Raw genomic sequence first — 16617 nt, forward strand, 5'->3', positions numbered from 1 at the left:
TTCCTGGTCCTTCTAAGAAAATAGCTAAATAGAAAAGGAAGACCAAAGCTGACAAAGGCAAAGGAAAGTGTTTCCACTGCCAACAGGAAAGTGTTTCCATTGCCAACAAGAAAGTGTTTCCATTACCAGTAAGAAAGTGTTTCCACTGGCCAGAGTATAGCAATCTAAATGAATGCAATGCCATGATGAAAATCAACTCAAGATTCAAAATATATTTGGCACTTAAGATTAGGTCATGTTGTAGAAGATAGGATTGCAAAATTGGAGAAAATGGGGATTTTATACTCATTGGGCTTTGAGCCTACTCCAACTTGTGAATCTTGCCTTCAGGGGCAAAATGACTAGATCACCCTTTGTTGGACAAGGGTTAAGAGCTGAAAATATTTTGGAGCTAATACATAGTGATGTATATGGTCCATTTAAGGAAATGGCTAGAGGCGGTTTTCATTACTTTATTACCTTTACTGATGATAAATCAAGGTTTGGGTATTTGTATTTGATGAAATACAAATATGAATCCTTTGAAAAGTTCAAAGAATTTAAATCTGAAGTAGAAAATCAAATAGGAAAGAGTATTAAAGCTCTTCGATCAAATCATGGAGGTGAATATTTGAGTACTGAATTTGATGAATACATGAGAGAGCACGGCATTGTTTTCTAGCTGACTCCTCCAGGAACGCCACAGCTGAATGGTGTATCTGAAAGGAGAAATCGTACCCTATTGGATATGGTACGTAGTATGATGAGCTATACAGATATCCCAATCTCTTTTTGGGGATTTGCATTAGAATCAGCTTTGTATATTCTGAATAGGATTCCATCAAAATCATTTTCTTCCACACCTTATGAGATATGGCATGGAAGAAAACCAAGTCTTAAGCATGTTAAGATTTGGGGTTGTCCAGCTTATATCAAAAAGCTGAACACTGATAAATTGGAAACCAGATCAGAAAAGGGTCGATTTGTTGGATATCCAAAAGATAGTTTTGGATATTATTTTTATTTGCCTACATCACAAAAGGTTGTGGTGAGTAGAGATGCCACATTTCTTGAACAACAGTTTGTCCAAGAAGGAGGCAAAGGAAGGCAAATAGAGTTGGAATTAGAGAATTCTGACCAATCAATAGATCAGATGGATATAGATCCATCTAGTCAACCTATACCCGTTGATGAAACATCTACAGCTATTCCTCTAGAACAACCGGGGTATCTCACCCACCAGTGAGATATGGTTTCCTTCATGAAGAAGAACAAGAGTTGTCTACTCATGAAGAAGTAGATCATGGAGATGATCCACTTACCTATGAAGAAGCTATATCATATATAGATTCTTCAAAATGGATTGATGCTATGAAATCTGAAATTGATTCCATGTATAAGAATCAAGTTTGGGATCTTGTTGACCCACCTAAAGGTATTGTACCTATAGGGAACAAATGGGTTTTCAAGAAGAAAATTTATTCTGATGGAAATGTAGAGACCTATAAGGCAAGGCTAGTAGTGAAAGGGTTTCGCCCAAGGCAAGGAATTGACTATGAGGAGACTTTCTCGCCTGTTGCCATGCTTAAATCAATTAGGATTCTATTAGCAATAGCTGCATACTATGATTATGAGATTTGGTAGATGGATGTCAAAACAGCTTTTCTCAATGGATACATTGAAGAAAACATTTTCATAGAACAACCTAGGGATTTTGAATCCCAAGATGGTTCCAAGTTATGCAAGCTAAAGCGATCCATTTATGGGTTGAAGCAAGCTTCGAGGAGTTGGAACATCCGTTTTGATGAAGCCATTAAATCCTGTAGTTTTATCAAAAATGAGGATGAGCCATGTGTATATAAGAAGGTTAGTGACAGTGCTATCACTTTCCTTGTCTTATATGTGGATGATATACTATTGATGGGTAATGACATAGGTATGTTGAAAACTGTAAAGGTATAGTTGTCAAATACATTCTCTATGAAAGACTTAGGGGAGGCAACCTATATTCTTGGGATTCGCATCTATAGAGATAGAGCGAAAAGAATAATTAGTTTATCCCAAAGTCTATACTTGGAAAAGGTATTAAAGAGGTTTAACATTCTTGATTCCAAGAGAGGATTGTTACCAGTGAGACATGGTATCTATCTTTCTAAAGAGATGTCTCCGAAGACACCTGAAGAAAGAGATAAAATGGCCAGGATTCCATATGCTTCGGCTATTAGAAGATTAATGTATGCAATGTTGTGTACTAGGCCGAATATCGAATATGCTGTTAGTTTGACTAGCAGGTATCAATCCAATCCAGGTTTGGAACACTGGATAGCTGTCAAGAATATCCTTAAGTACTTGAGAAGAACTAAGGATTTATTCTTGATCTATGGAGGTGGAGACTTGCAATTGGATGGTTATACTGATTTTGATTTCCAATCAGATATTGATGATAGAAAGTCTACCTCTGGATATGTGTTCATTTGTAATGGAGGTGCAGTCAGTTAGAAGAGTTCCAAACAGAGCACGACTGCAGATTCCACTACCGAGGCTGAGTATATTGCTGCATCAGATGCTGCAAAGGAAGCTGTTTGGATAAAGAAGTTCGTGACAGAACTTACAGTAGTTTCCTCCATTGAGTCAGCAGTTCCACTACACTGTGACAATAATGGAGCAGTCATACAGACTAAGAAACCCCGGTCTCACTAGAAATCCAAACACATAGAAAGGCGCTACCACATTATCAGAGAAATAGTTGGGCAAGGTGATGTAGCCATGCAAAAAATAGCATCAGCTGAAAATCCAGCTGATTCATTCACTGAGCCTTTGTCACAAGCTCAGTTAGACTAACATCTAGAGAATAAGGGTCTAAGGTATTATAATGAATGGCTCTAGTGCTAGTGGGAGATTGTTAGTAGTATGCCCTAGAGCATATCATTTAGTATGTATCTTGTACATGTTTTTATTAATAAAAGGCATTTCCACTTTTCTGTTTACATAAGATATTTATGTATAATAGAAAAGGTCCATTGATATTTTGCTAGAAATTCTATTCTTAAGTTGTTAAGAATATGAGTGACAGTATTTCTAGTATAAAGTATCATAAATAGGTTCACAATCGAGGATACTTCATAATAAGGACATAACTTATCCAGGAAGATTGCATTCATGTTTGTTCCCAAGTTATTTATATGAGATATTAATAAGATGGAATTGTGAGTGTCATGCCATATAACAAAAAAATGATAGGCACTTATAAATGATAAGTAGGCCGAAACAGTGACACTTACGACAAGCACATGGAGTTTACTCTTGTCAATGCATTGTCATAAATCATATCAGTGCATATAATCTTTAGACCTGAGACAGCACAGTTATCTTATATATAGGTGGTTTGAGTTTGATACTGCTTTCATACTTGTACTATGTATGGGTATATGGGCATGTGTTGGCTCCTACTAGTTATATATGGAGGTAGGTGTTGTTCAAGATGAAATCTATTCCTCTAAGTAAATAGGGATAAAATCCTATGTTCATTTAATTGTTCTTGATGTTTCAAGTTTCTGGCCAGGACAAATAGATTTAATCAGAAAAGAGTTTTTGATGAGAAAAATCTTTTTAATCAAGAACTGGAATTGAAAGAGAACATAATATTCATAGCAAATGGAGTTTGACATAAACCATGACTCCAACTTGAGTTGGGATTTTATAACAGAGAGATTCCAGTGCATAGTAACATATGATTATAGATTCATTTAAGGTAAACCTTATTACTAATTGGGCAGCCATGGCATGCTATGTTAGGTGTTAACCATGGTCTATGAGGTGCATAAAATGATTTAGAGAAATCATTTATGGTAAGAAAGAGTTCTGATGATATTAAGAGTTGATATCATGTCTCATTGCCAATTAGTGATGAGCCTAGTAAGTCACACACATACACAAGTTGTCATCTAATTAAATATGATTTAATTAATTAATTAAAGAGTTTAATTGATCAATCAAATAGGTTTGGTTTGCAATTAGATTGCAAAGTCCCTAGCATGACTTGAAACCAAATCTAGGTTATTGGATGTACAGTATAAGTTAAATTTATATTTAAAGTATTTAAATATGAATTTAATTAATGAGAAATTAATTAATAAAGATTAATTAATTGATTTATATTTGATATAAATTGATTAGAAGAAGAGAAATAATTATTTTGGGTTGAGAACTCAAAATTAAGACAAAGGGGCATTTTGGTCATTTCGTAGGGTGACATGTGGCACCATGAGATGGTGACACATGGCATTACACATAAGCTTGCCAAATGTCTTTTAATCATGTAAGATGATTAAAATTAAGATTAAATATAGGTTTGACACTTGGCACAATGTGATTGGGTCAATTAAACCTAGAACCAATCAGAGGGTGACATGTGGCAAGGGTTTAATGTGTTGACCTAGCTATATAAGTGTTGTTATGATAAGAAAATAAGACAACCAGCAGCTACTCCTCCTTTGTCACGCCATTTTGAGGCTCTCAATCTCTTCTTCTTAATCTCTCATCAATTCAAAGAGATTAGCCATTAATCTATTGAATTAAAAATACTAGAAATCGTTTCTAGTGTCCTGTTTATATCTTTAATCTCTTAAAAGGAAGAACTTGATTTTCTAAATAATAGAAAAAGCTTTAGAAGCTGTTCAAGGGCTACCATAGGTGTTCTTGATGTGGACAAGCTAGAGGGACAACATTTGGTGTCCTGAAGACGAATCTCAAAGGCGCAAATACACTGCAGTGCATCAAGACGTTAGTGTGTTTATTCTTGATTTAATCTAGGGTTCTAAAATTAATCTAAAGATGTGTCCTGAAGACAAATCTCAAAGGCGCAAATACACTGCAGTGCAGCAAGAGGTTAGTATGTTTGTTCTTGATTTAATCTAGGGTTCTAAAATTAATCTAATTAATTTTAAAATCTTAAATGGCAAATACAGATCCAAAAACATATTAAAAGAGTTTTAATATGTTGTTTATCATTGAAATCAAATAGATAAAAATAAATCTTGCATGATGCATGTGACCCTAGGTGAAAATTTTTGAATTCAATAGTATAAACTTGTGTTTTTTTACACTTCCGCTCCTTCAAATTATGCCATTAACCAAGTCATTTAGCCACCTAAAGTTGGTGACTTAAAACTGCTAGAACTAGTTTTGGTGCCTAGAAATCTAGGTTAGGCCAATCCGGCAGCCATGATTCAAATGGCTATAACTTGAGATATAAAGGTCCAAATGAAGTGGTTCAAAAAGGAGAATAAAGTTAAGACAATAAGGAATAATTTCTATGAAGAAAACTTAGCCAAATTCTAACAGCAACATGGCCAATGGAATAGTGCAATATAAGACATTAAAACTGAAAATTTGAAATTTTGCCTAAAAGACTTAAGTTTTGAGAAAACAACCAAAACTAACAAATTAGGTAACCAAAATGTGGTATGTGGGTGAAGTTGGAATTCCCATACCTATTAAGCCTTAGAAAGTCAACAAATTGACTTGAATAGTGTCGTGAATAGTAACTCCAAAATACAAAATTTAAAGAACGCCAAGTTTAACATATTAAAGCTAGGTATAAGTGAATTTGAATTTATTTTTTGATTTATAATGAGTTATGATGCTGAAACACTATGAAACTGTGTGTTTCAGTGGAAAAAAATACCGGGAAAGAACCCGAGGGATCGAGTCAAGGCCAAGAGGTGACTCGCTTAAGGTTTGTGCACAACATCAATATGCTTTAAAATTCATTTACAAAGTGCATGAAATCTGTATTATGCTTTTGCTTTGAATTGTTGAAAGTTTATTTGTGTATGTTTGAAATGGCAATAAATGTTTAGTAAATTGTTAAGATAAGTTTTGAAACCACAGTGTCATGACCATATATTTGAACACCTCACTAGCATGACTAGTGGGGGAAATCAGTTTCGAATTTTGATTCCTTCTCTGGCTGAAGTGTTGAGGTGTGTGCCAGTAGAAGAAGAAAAAGAATGGGTTCCCATATATTTGAGCTAGCCAGCCTTGTGTTGTGACTTCTCTTTAGCCTCTGGCTATTGAGATTATATTTATTTCGAATGGCATGATATAACTGTGTGGTTTTATGAAATTTGTTTTGAGACTTTTGAAATGAAATTGTTTGGATTAAAATCTTATAAATCATGTTTTGAATTTATATTTCACGTTCAGTTTAATTTTTGAATAAGTATGATTCAAATTTCGCATAAAGATTATTTTAGTATGTTGTGCACCACTAAGTCCTAGTACTCAGTGATGGCTGTTATTGCTGTCGCAGATATAGAGACTAGAGGAGCCGCAGAGTAAGCTGCTGAGGATTGAGGAGCTACCTGCCTTGAAGTCTATCGGGTATATTTTATACCCTGATTGTAAAAATTATTTTGATGTAGGTAAATGTATGTAACTGTATGGACATGTAAAATTGGTTATGAGCAGTTGTATAAAGTGGTATAAAGTTGTATAAAGCTTGTGATAAATTTTGGTTTGGATTTCTCTTAATGTAAATTTTTGTAATGATGTATATAAATTGTTTTATCTTTATTGAAATATGAATGGAAATATTTTGTTTTCAATTTGAATGAAATTGAATTATAGTATTTTGATGATATTGAATTTTGGAAACTGAGAAATGATGTTGAAATTGATTGGGATGGTTGTGAAATTGAAGAAGTTGTTGAGACAAATCATTGGAAGTGCTTTTTTTCAGGTATTTGAAGAACTGTTTTCTCAAAATACAGACTGCACTCTGCCGAAATTTTTATAAAATTTGCAAAAAAATAAAATGAGACAAAAATTTTAACTAGTTTACAAAACCTAATTAAATGTTTTAATACCTATTAGAAAATGCTCACCACTTATAAAAGTAAGAAAATTGTTTTAAAATCTATTGTAGGGTACTTGATGAGTTATCGGTAGGTGAAGTTCGGTAGTTCATTAGGTATTCTACGGGATCATGTTATGCATTATAGAGGGATAAGGTATCAGAGCATGGTTTTGCAATAAATTTTGACTATGTATGTGAATATTTTCTTTATAAGTACAATTACTCAAGTGTCTTTAATTGATACATATGACATATTTACATCATGAATATGCACTAACGGAGGTCAACCTCCATGTGTTTGATCTCAGGAAGTAGAGAATTTTTGGGAAATAGAATGGAAGAGGGAGATCATTCCGTGGAGCAATCTGTCAAGGCTGAGGTCTAAGGGGAAGCCCCAGTACTCTAGAACGTGAGTGGGTCAACCACTCCAGCTCCTACTCCAACACTGCAGTTTCCTGCTCAGTTTGCACAGCAGATGGCTGCGTTTTTCCAACAAATTGCGGGAAATGTGCCACCTCAAGCTCAGATGCAAGCACTTGCAGCACAACCACATCCCTCGGCTCTGCAATATGAAAAATTAATGAAATTTGGGGCCACCGAGTTTAAGGGTACTATGGATCCACTGGAGGCAGAACAGTGGTTAGAGAGAATAGAACGGGTTTTCAGAAAGCTGCAGTGTGTAGAAGAGCTGAAGTTCGAGTACTTTATTTCTCTATTGCAAGGGGATGCATATGAATGGTGGAAGACCATCCCCCACAACCTGGTTGGGCCATCTATGCTGACATGGACAGACTTCCTGAGGGAATTCAGGCAGAAATGGGTTCCCGATGCTTATGTAGACATGAAGTTGCAAGAGTTTTTAAGTCTGAAGTAAGGGGACAGAACTATAACAGAGTATGAGCGGGATTTCTCTCGACTAAGCCACTATGCCGAAAGTTTGGTCACCACCCCCAGAGACAGATGTAAGAGGTTTGAGGCTGGGTTGAGGCCTAGCTTGAGAATGCAAGTGGTGGGATTCCGACACCAGAATTTTTCTGAATTGATTTCACAAGCCCTAGAACTGGAAAGGATAGAATCAGAAGGGGCAGTGAAAAAGAATACAGAAGAGAAAGAGAAAACAGAAAAAGCTGCTGGTCAAACTACAGAAAGTAGTTCAGGGAAGAGAAAACATTTTGGAGGATCTAGCTCACGCGAATCGAGTAGAGGTAGATCTTCTGGACAAAAACCACCCCGATCCGATCAGCAAACTCAGCAGACACATAGAAATACGCTATCGGATCGACTTTGTGAGACTTGTGGTAAACCACATAGTGGAGTATGTTATAGAGCTATAGGAGCATGTTTTAATTGTGGAGGGACTAGTCATTTTATTAAGGATTGCGTAAGTCCATGCCGTTATGGATCATTTACCACGTCAGAAGGATCAGCCCAAGTTTCTACCCCAAAGAGTTCACTAGCAGTTGGTAGAGGCAGAGGTAGAGGTAGGGTAGGGGTAGTACACCTGGAAGTCAGAGTACTGTGAATTAGCCAGGACAAGGTGATGCTCTAGCTAGAGTATACACTATACGACAGAGGGACGAGGATGAGACTTCTAACATTGTGGCTGGTATTTTCTCAATACTTAATTAAGATATGTATATGTATAAAAATCAATTTTGATGTGTTAGTGATTAGTCTTTTAGGATAAGAATTATGATAATAAGCGTGATTAGAATTAATTTTGGAAAAGTTTCTAGTGAGAGACATCTCCTAGACTATGATAAACTATAAAGTTAATTAGTAAGCCTAATTAAGTAAGATAAGAGGACCTAAAAGTAAGCTATAGTAATATAGTTACCTTAGATGCGGGTAAGGGTATTACTGCTAATAGATGTCAGTGGGTACCATAATCAAAATAAGTTTAAGATATTAGTGGATTTGAAAGAAATAAGATTGAGGAATAAAATAATTAAAGTTAAGTTGTGGAATGGAAAAAAAGAAGAGATTACAGAAGAAAATAATTGCTAAAGCAATAGTAAGAAAAGATTATGATTGTACAAACAGATTAAACGTTACATGAGATTGTTAGAAGTCTTACATAGACTCAGAGGAATGAAGATTATAAGATTATGTAAAAAGGAGAAAGACTAAGTTCTCATTATCTAGGATCACATGAGGTCCTAGAAAAAGTGGATCTATTAGCACACAGATTTGCTTACCTCTAGAATTGAAATGAATTCAAAATTAACTTATGACAGAAGCTCATAAGGAACTTGGTACACGAGATAAACAATCGATATGTAAATATTATTAGTTAAAGTGCTATGGACCATCATTCTGACGATGAGGCTACATGGAAATGTGAGAAAAACATAAAAAAATAACACATATGACTAATTAAGGACAAATAGTGGGCAGAATTTCGAGGATACAATTTATTTTAAGGGGAGGAGAATTGTAACACCCCTATTAGCATAGCATGGTATATGTTACTGTTTCGGTGACTGGTATCGATCCGGATAATTAAGAGGACTAGAACTATGTTTAAGACAACTAGAAAATCCCTGATCTAAAATAAATAGTGATTACCAGATGGAAAAGTAAAAATAAGAAAAATAGAACATAAAAGGTTAAATTAGCCGGGAGTCACAACGATAGGTGACATTTCCGGGAAGTGACTGCGAAGTCAGTCTAAACTTAAATTTCGAACCGGAAAATGTGATGCCGCGGTCCTTAGGACTATTGTGAACACAGTAGAAAAGAGAAAATCATGAAAAAGAATTGTTAAGCTGGTCAAATAATTAGGTCAGGAATCTGGAAGAAATATTGAATTATTTGTAAATTGGGTCGAAACGACAAGGGGCAATTTGGTCAATTGACTCCTTGAGTTGACTCCTGACCTGACTGTCAAATAAAATCGGAGAAAAGAAAATTTCAGAATCGGAAATTAAATTAAAGAACTAATGGAAAAAAAAAAAAACAAAAAGGTCCATCTTCTTCAAAGTTGCCGTCCTCCCTCTCTCAACTCTCCCTCTCCACAAAACTCCATTGAAGCTCATTGTTTGAGCTTGAAGAACCAAAAATTCCACCATAGAAAAGTTATCTACCATAGATAAAACTTGTTTGGGCAACTAGAAAAGAAGGTCCAAGGGAAAGAAAGAAGAAAAAAAATTAAAGGAAAGGAAGATTAAAATTCTGCATTCAAGGTTAGTGATTCAACTTCGAATTTTTAGTTTAATTAATGTATTTATAGCATAAAGAACTTAGAAATATGATTAAAATGAAATAAAAGCAAGTGTGGAGGAATAGAAGTAAATTCTGTCAGTTAGGATTTGCCATGGTAATGTATGAATTTGCTTGAATTAATAGTGTAGATAAACTTGTATTAGTGTGAAAGTGATGTTGATATGCTTTGATTTAGTTAAATGTAAAAATTAGTGTCGTTAGGGTTTTGGCACCTAAGGTTTGGAAGACAAAAATTTGGAGAAGTGGTCAAATGGTGTGTTTAACCTCGTTTGAGGTGAGAAATGGTCATTTGTGACCAATTGGGGTATGTTGGAAGTGTTGGAATTGAGTGAAGATTCGGATTGGATGTGGGTAGTATGCAGGCAGCATGACCAAGGTCCTTTTTAGGGACCAAAACTGAAAATTTACAAGCCCAATTGGTGTCAGGCCAATTGAAAATGAAACTAGACACAAAATGACACATTTTTCATTTAGGAATCATGCCCAAAAAGTGACTAAAACCTAGTGAACAAATTGACCAAATCCGGATTAGGCAATCTGACCTGTACAAAATCACCAAATGAATAGTGTTTGGCCATAACTTGGGCTAGGCATGTCTAAATGTCCTGAAATTTTACCAATAGAAAGCTAAGATAGAGACCTAAAACTTTTATGAAGAACACAAACCCAAATTATGCCCTTAACCAAGTCATTTAACCACCCAAAGTTGATGACTTAAAACTGCCAGAACCAGTTTTGGTGCCCAGAAATCTGGGTTAGCCCAATCCAGCAGCCATGATTCAAATGGCTATAACTTGAGATACAAAACTCCAAATGGAGTGATTCAAAAAGGAGAATAAAGTTAAGACAATAAGGAGCAATTTCTATGAAGAAAACTCAGCCAAATTCTAACAGCAATATGACCAATGGAATAGTGCAACATAAGACACCAAAACTGAAAATTTGAAATTTGGCCTAAAAAACATAAGTTTTGAGAAAACAACCAAAACTAACAAATTAGGTAACTAAAATGTGGTATGTGGGTAAAGTTAGAATTCCCATACCTATTAAGCCTTAGAAAGTCAACAAATTGACTTGAATAGTATCGTGAATAGTAACCCCGAAATATAAAATTTAAAGAACACTAAGTTTAGCATATTAAAGCTAGGTATAAGTGAATTTGAATTTATTTTTGGATTTATAATGAGTTATGATACTGAAACATGTGAAACTGTGTGTTTCAGTGGAAATGAATACCGGGAAAGTATTCGAGGGATCAAGTCAAGGCCAAGAGGCGATTCGCTTAAGGTTTGTGCACAACATCAATATGCTTTAAAATTCATTTACAAAGTGCATGAAATGTGTATTATGCTTTTGCTTTGAATTGTTGAAAGTTTATTTGTGTATGTTTGAAATGGGAATAAATGTTTAGTAAATTGTTAAGATAAGTTTTGAAACCACAGTGTCATGACCATATATTTGAACACCTCACTAGCATGACTAGTGGGGGAAATCAGTTTCGAATTTTGATTCCTTCTCTGGCTGAAGTGTTGAGGTGTGTGCCAGTAGAAGAAGAAAAAGAATGGGTTCCCATATATTTGAGCTAGCTAGCCTTGTGTTGTGACTTCTCCTTAGCCTCTGGCTATTGAGATTATATTTATTTCGAATGGCATGATATAACTGTGTGTTTTTATGAAATTTTTTTTGAGACTTTTGAAATGAAATTATTTGGATTAAAATCTTATAAATCATATTTTGAATTTATATTTCATGTTCAGTTTAATTTTTGAATAAGTATAATTCAAATTCTGCATAAAGATTATTTTAGTATGTTGTGCACCACTGAGTCCTAGTACTCAGCGATGGCTGTTATTGCTGTCGCAGATATAGAGACTAGAGGAGCAGCAGAGTAAGCTATTGAGGATTGAGGAGCTACCTGCCTTGAAGTCTATCGGGTATATTTTCTACCCTGATTATAAAAATTATTTTGATGTAGGTAAATGTATGTAACTATATGGACATGTAAAATTGGTTATGAGTAGTTGTATAAAGTGGTATAAAGTTGTATAAAGTTGTATAAAGCTTGTGATAAAATTTGGTTTGGATTTCTCTTAATATAAATTTTTGTAATGATATATATAAATTGTTTTATCTTTATTGAAATATGAATGGAAATATTTTGTTTTCAATTTGAATGAAATTGAATTATAGTATTTTGATGATGTTGAATTTTGGAAATTGAGAAATGATGTTAAAATTGATTGGGATGGTTGTGAAATTGAAGAAGTTGTTGAGACAAATCATTAGAAGTTCTTTTTTTCAGGTATTTGAAGAACTGTTTTCTCAAAATACAGACGGCACTCTGCCGAAATTTTTATAAAATTTGCGGAAAAATAAAATGGGACAAAAATTTTAACTAGTTTACAAAATCTAATTAAATGTTTTAATGCCTATTAGAAAATGCTCACCACTTATAAAAGTAAGAAAATTGTTTTAAAATCGCTTGTAGGGTACTTAATGAGTTATCGGTAGGTGAAGTTCGGTAGTTCATTAGGTATTCTACGGGATCATGTTATGCCTTACAGAGGGGTAAGGTGTGACAAAATAATTATCAAACCTAATGATTAGTAATTTTACCATATTTTCTAAGTTTGCCATTAGGGAATTAAAATAATATAAATATCTAATATTAGAGAACAAACATCACCATCTTCATCTTCTTCTTCATGTGGCTGAACCCCATCTTCTTCCCTTTCCACCATTTTTATTTCTTTTAAGCTTGAATTCTCACCATATCTCTCAACCTCCATCACATAAGGTAGCATAATTAAGCTTCAATTTAGTGATAGCACCTCTTTTAAGCAAGAAATTTCAAGGATTTAGGAGGGTTATCAAGAAATCAATTTGGGAAAAAAACTCAAGGTAAGGGAGAATTAAGCTTAGAATTAAGCTTAGCATGTATGAATTCATGTTATCATGTTATAATCATGGCATAAGTGTGGTTTGTGATGAGATTGTGACGAGAATTTTTGACATTCTTGAAGAAGGAAATCTTGTCCAAGCTCACAAGGAACCAAGTTGATTAGAGGTAATATTGAAGAGCCAAGCAAGGATTAGAAGCTTAATTTGTGGTATGTGCACTCTTAATACCTCAATTTCCTCCTTAAGTTGTTACTTAAGGTTTCATGCCACTTAGGGGTTTTGGCTCAATTGAATGTAAATGTCTAAATTAAAGATAAAAAAAATGATGTTTAGTGTGTGTAAATGATGTAGTGCCTATTTGAAATCATGTTACTCGGTTTGTGTTAAAGTACGCATTGTGAATGGGCATGTTAAGTAATCTGGCCGAATTTGACTAGACTGGACTTTTAAGTCCATATGTTGAGTTATATAATTCTAAATGACCTAAAACTTGTGGCAAATTAAAGTTAAGATATAATTCTAAAACTTTCATGAAGAAAGTTGCTCTAATTCAATGTGTGAATACCTTGAATAATTGCTAGAAGTTGAGTTACAAAACTTGAAACCTTGGAGCAGTATACCCTGAACAGTTCGGAGACAAATGGGTATAATTTACCCTAGAAAACTACAAATGAGGTGATTCTTGATTTGTTGAAAAGCTAAGACATAAAGAAATAACTTTTATGAAGGACAAAATGACAAATTCTGATTGTAACTTATTCAAATTCAGACTCCAAAAACTATCCAGAACCTGTCCTGCGATCAGTAAAGCAATGCATCTAAACATATCCTGCTTATTTGGGCATAAATCATTGTATAAAATTCCAAATAAGGTGAATCTTACCTTGTTGGAAAGTTAAGACATAGAGGAACAACTTTCATGAGGACTAATTTGACAAATTATGATTGAAAATTGACTGAAATTGAGTTCTAAAACCTGTCTGGAAGCTGCCCTGTATTCCAAAAGTGAAAGGTAGATATGACCAGATCCTGCTTATTTGGTCATAACTTGTTATCTATAAATTAGAATCAAGTGGTTCAAAAACCAAATGAGAGTTAAGTCATAAATCTAAAAATTTTATGAGAAAGCATAAGTTAATTCTTGCATTTACTTGGTCCAATCTCTGATGGAAAACTGTGTATACATTCAGGAATTTACAAGATTATGCCATGTTATTCATTAATGCAAATTGCATGTGTATATGTGTATTTAGTATGCTTGAATGCAAAGACTATACAAATATGGAAATGGCATGAGGATATTGGCACACATATCTTGACAATTATGTGAATAAGGAATGTTGAATAAATGTTATTTATGAAAATTGAGACAAGTAAGCTTAGACAATAAGTATAGGATTGGATAGGTGAGCATGCTAATGGTCAGAGCTACCGAGTGGTCAGTACCAAGAATAAAAGCTAGTGTTATACTGGTCAAAGCCATCGAGTAGTCAATATTGAGAATGAAAGCCTGTGTTTAACCGACCAGAACCATCGAGTGGTCAATGTCACGAACCCCACTATCCAGTCTATATACCGTCTGTCATAGGTTACTATGGGTACGAAAATAAAGCTCCCATTTGTGATCATAAAGGATTGTTGAGTTAAATAAGTGCATTTAACTTCATAAAATTGTATGATTAACAAGTATGGATTTATTGGCCTAAAATTATATCACAATGTTATGTGCTTGCTTTTAAAATTTTAAATACCCTTGTATGAATATTATAAGCATATTATGTGTTAATGTGCATAAGAAAAATTATTTTGTTTTAAATTAAGAGTGCAACATTAAGCTATTTAGCTTAGCGTGAAGATTTATTTCCTCGCATAGGTATGGTAGATAAAGTGTAGATAGGGGCTGACAGGAGATAGATTGGATCTGCAAAAATAGATTGGATCTGCCAAAAAGTCCATAGTCAATGTATCTCGGACTTTTGGGTAGATGCATCTTCATCATGCTTATTGTACATTTTTACTCATGTGTGTGTGTACCTTATGTTGTAATAACTATCATGTAAACTTTATTTTGGAGATTGTAACCATAAAGATGTAAATTTATTTTAGCCTTGTGAGATGGTTAATAAAATTGCAAAATTAAGATATTTCTTAAGTATATGCAATTTGGGTTCAGAATGGATATTGAAGATGATTGTATGTGATGGAAATGATATAGAAACTATGGATTTAATAGGTTATAAACATTATTTTAACAAGTGAATTGTTAAAATTTAGGGAAAACTCTTGCAGTTTCTCCATTTGATAAAAGCAGATAAATTAATTGTAAATAAATTAGTAAGAAAATAAGGAAAAATAAATAATGTCACGGAGATAGGTGCTCTGTGCACCAAATGTAACATCTCCTCTCAGTTTCACTGTAGACTGGGAAAAGGGGTGTTACTGTCATGCCTTATCCCTCTGTAAGGCATGACATGATCCCGTAGAATACCTAATGAACTATCAAACTTCACCTACCGATAATTTATTAAGTACACTACAAGGGATTTTAAAACCATTTTCTTACATTTTGGAAGTGGTGAGCGTTTTGGTAGGAATTAAAATCATTTATTCAAAGCTTAAAACTAGTAAAAATTTTTGTCCATTTTTATTTTTCCACAAATTTTATAAAAATTTCGGCAGAGTGCCATCTGTATTTTGAGAAAACAGTTCTTCAAATACCTGAGAAAAATACTTCCAATAAATTTTCCACAACTCTCAACCTTCAAATAATCTCAAGTCAATACAATTCAATTCATTCCACAATTCAACTAAAAATTTATCAACTCAAAATATTTCATAACATCATTCACAGTGCATATAGTATGATATTCACAACTACAAATCTTAATTTACAAAAAGAAAATCCAAAAATAATATTATTACAATTTATAATACAACTGCTCAACTTTACATTAACACCTATGACATTACAATATTTACATCAAAACAACTACAAGGGTATAAAACAATACCCGTACAAAAAGACCAGTGTAGTCCTCAATATCAGTAGCAACTCACTCTGCTGCTTTCTCCTTGCTCTTATCTGCGATAGCAAAATAAGCTATTGCTGAGTATAAAAATACTCAGTGGTGCACAATAAAAATTTGAAATACAATACATAAATCATTCATTGACAAAACACAATTTAAATGTATTGGATAATTAAATTTCACAATTTATCAAAGCTCATTATAGCAAAATTTTTGGGTCAAATAATTTAATAAACACAGTGTTGCCAATTCATACACAACTTAAGCCATGACACAAAATTTCCGATCAATGCTGTATTGTACACCACGACAAAGCAATCTACAACCCCACTAATCGAAATCAATGAGGGAGGTGGCTAGCTAGCTAATGAGTACTCACCCGATCTACAACCTCAACTGGTAAATCAGAGAGGGAGGAAAATAAATCGATCTCACCCCATGAATGGAGGAGGAATAATAAGGCACTGTCATGCTAAGTGTGAAATAAAAATCTATTTCAAACATTTTATTCAAATAATTCATGAGAAATCCGATAGATTTCTAAAGTCATAGTTTCATACACAATGTGGCAACGCAATTCATGATTAACACTAAATTTTCATAAATCATACTAAATCAATTTTT

Source organism: Hevea brasiliensis, chromosome 10, assembly GCF_030052815.1.
Source record: "Hevea brasiliensis isolate MT/VB/25A 57/8 chromosome 10, ASM3005281v1, whole genome shotgun sequence".
NCBI classification, from domain to species: Eukaryota; Viridiplantae; Streptophyta; class Magnoliopsida; order Malpighiales; family Euphorbiaceae; genus Hevea; species Hevea brasiliensis.